Genomic DNA, 3,732 nt, shown 5'->3' with positions numbered 1-3,732 from the left:
TCCACAACTTTAGCACCAGGGAAATACCACTAGGTAGCCCTCCGGGAAACAAATTAGTCAAAGTTTCCTTGCGGGCCTGCATCCTTCATTCTGTATTTAGTGTCATGAATTATTAATCTACGCACTAGGAACACTAATCCATCCCAGGATGGTCACGACTCCACTCCAGCTTCAGGTCTGAAAAGCACATCATTTACGGCACGGCTGATGCAAGTGGGGAACGGGAGGTAAACCCACCTCTGTCTAGCAGGGCACCAACACCACTGCCTGTTGCAGACTCACAATACCTGCCCAGGAAATACCACATTTCCCAGTTTAACAGCTGCACTTGCCACTCTTCCAAGAAAAAAAAAAAAAAAGATAAAAGGAAAAAGGAAAAAAAAAAGCATGTTAAGTGTTGGAGCTATCTGATGCTATCAGATTTATAATCTAGTTTGTTCCTTACAACAGCAGACAGTTTCAAGAGACAAATCCAAGCAGCTTTCCAAGACTAAGTGGGGTTTTTTTATACACAACTCGCAATTACCTCCTACGTTTTTCACCCTTCTGGTGCAGGGACTGGAGAGAGGGGTAGGAATTGGTCTAAAACAAACAACCCATCCCAAACAGTGTATCTGTTACACCAAAATACACCTGGATACCACATCTGTAACAGGAAAAAAAAAAAAATACTCTGCCACAGTCTAAAAAGCAAATTCATTTATGGTGGTCGGCGTGTGATCTGAAACACACAGCCAAAACGCTTTTGTTGAAGTTCTGCTCTTGTTGATTTTTGAGAATGATTCAGGATTATTCTGGGAACTAAAAAACATATTCTTTAGCAGTTTTTATTTCACTGGTTTTATATACATTATATGCATTAAGTCAAACTACAATGCCTCATTTCAAATTAGTTTGATTCTAAAATTCTTACTAAACTTTAAAAAAAATAAATGCTATGTGAACTTTTAATACAGCAATAGAGCATAAAAATTTTACATTATCGTAAAAGTCTGCCTTGCCTCAAGTGGTCTAGGTCCTTTTCAAATAAGAATACATACGTAAACTCTCAAGCGTTTCTAAGAATAATCCTGAAATTATAAGTTTGCAGTGAAAGTTACAAAAATACTTGTTATTACACGAGATGAAAACATTATTTGACTTTTATTGCTTCAATTAAATCTAATGGGAAGAGTTACAGCCCAAGCAGAAGTATGTAACTCTTCCTAAATTGTAACTAGTAATGCTAAAAAATGTTTTTAATAGTACTAAGCCAAATACAACATTTAAAAACAAGCTCTTGGCTATATAAATAATGAAATACAAAAAGAAACCCATGCAATCCTCAGTAAAGTCACATAAAAATCCGGGACATCCTGAATATGCCTCTTGTAAACACCTTTCCTACCACTGCCAGTTGTAGAAACAGGCTTCAAATAAGAACTTTTACTCCAGAAATTACTCTTTAGCATACAGATAGTTTTATCACTACATAATTAACCTAAAAAATACCAGCAATGACAAAGGGGTATCTTCCTGTTTTAATTTTTCTGGCACTCTCATCATCAATGTTTCCTGTGTATCACAGGAGATGGCCACTGGGATGACCCCCCCCAGCTTCCAAGAACTAAGAGCTCAGCTGAGTATGAGCTTTTTTCCCAATGGCCATCAACTGGAAGCAATAAAGGCTCCATCCTTTACACCAAAAATCCAAGCCACTCACCCACCCCCATTTCAAGGCACCTAAGGACCCAGTCTCCTTTTCGTGTCCACAGTGTCACCCATACACAGTTAAAGATCTGCTCTACATACGACAAGAAGGAAAATAATTTACTCTCATTAAAATTTGCACTGGGACTCCGTAACACAGTACAAGAAGCTATAAGCTAGATACAGTAATACTTTTGTCCCATAAAACTAGTTGCCATGCACACGCAGCAGAAACCAGTAAGACCAAACATGCTACGTACAAGTTTACTCCACAGCCTACCTAAAACTGTCATCCAATGCTCACAGCCAGAGCTATGTTGTTTCTCACAACGATTCAAATTGGTTCCACAACCCAAGTACTATTTGCTAAATGCTCATTACTAAAATAGTATTTCCTGCATTCTGTCACTTCACCTCTCTCCATTTTGTATTCACACATAGTTACAGTGACAAACAACAGAGCAGGGATACCACAACTAGAAAACTAAACTCCTGCTCTTTCTCCCCCATACCTCTGTCCCCTCTTCACACATCTTTCTCCCCACCATGCAAGTCTGCAGCCCAGGAGGTCATGTGCCACCCACCTCTCCTTCCCCAGCTTCAAGGTTGTAGCCAAGTTCTGGTGCATCTAAAACTCACACCCTTCCGTTCCTGTCCAGTATCAGCGTGTCCTCAGCCTTGCAACTTCTTCCCCTGTCTCTTTTCAAGTATCTGACACTTGCACAACTTCTCTATTTTGCTATTCAAGAAAAAGGAAAATGAAACTGGTTTGACACCATAATCCCCCCCATGAATCACTCACTTTGTTGAAACCCCACAGTGCTGTAATTCTTGCTGTTCACATTTACCTCCCAAGCCCATCTGCCAGCATCACTGTCTGGTTTTGATCCAATTTCGCTGTGTCCCACTCCTGCCTGCCTGTCTTCACATGCTCTTCACTGTTCTTATGTATTCAAAAGCCCCAGAAAGAGAAAACAAACACATACACAATACAATCCCACTGCACACATTATATATAAACAACCATACTCTAAGCCATAACCTTCACTTCACCAAGGAAAAAAAAAAAAAAAATTCCTTTCAGAAACTCAGTCCTGGGGTCTCACTGGATCTCAGGGAGAAGGAAGCATACAAGAACGATTACTGTCACCTGTCTTGTCACCCTCCTCTCCCTTACCCTTCCTTACCTATTTAGGACCCCAACTTCCATCCTACTGCAGTTAAGCAAACCATCTATATAATCTTCAGGATACTGAGTCTGTTTTCCATTTTGTCAGGTACACTGCACAGCCCCTGATGCTCAAACAATAAAATGAAAGATTACCCTTTATGAAACAGCCACATTTCGAATCCTTCCATCAGGACTCGACAGAAACAGTTGGAATCAGGGCACGGTCAGGGAAAAAACACTGTCCCAACCCATTTAATTTTTCTAACATTACTTTTTTTTTTTTTCCCCTTTTCATGATACTCTGGACAAGGGAAATCTAAGGGGAAGTTCCATGCAGTTCCCCAAGGCAACAAGATGAAGACCTCCCGATAAATCGAATTTGGAGATCCGACTTGCAACACCCTGAAAACAAACTGCAGCTCTATAATCACCCCATCTCCAGCTAGGCAGCACAACCGCCCTACAGCATGTCCTCACCCTCCCATTCTACCCTTTCTCCCACTTTGCTCTCCAGTTTTTCTTGTTTTACCGAATTACTCGATTCGACGCCTCAAGCCACATCCCCCTTGCTCCTCTCCCCCCCGTGCCCTGCACACAGAGGGCAGCGATGCAGGGCACCCGCTCCCAAGCGGGGATGGAGGGAGGCTTGCGAGGGCGCAGCTCCCAATAGTGCGGGGGCCGGGAAGAGGCGGCCAAAAGCGGGACGTCCCACGCTCGGGGACACCAGCGGACGGGGAAGGGCAGCGGCCGGCGGCTCGGGGCCATGCCGGGGGATTTGCTGTCCCCTTCGTTCCCCTGTAGGGCCCCGCAGAAAGGAGAAGAGGGACCCCGGGGAGAGGCGCGGCCAGGCGCGGCGGCTGGGCGGAAAGGCC

This window comes from Egretta garzetta, unplaced genomic scaffold (assembly GCF_000687185.1).
Source record: "Egretta garzetta isolate BGI_Z169 unplaced genomic scaffold, ASM68718v1 scaffold112, whole genome shotgun sequence".
Taxonomy (NCBI): Eukaryota; Metazoa; Chordata; class Aves; order Pelecaniformes; family Ardeidae; genus Egretta; species Egretta garzetta.
Note: the sequence above shows the minus strand (reverse complement) of the source record.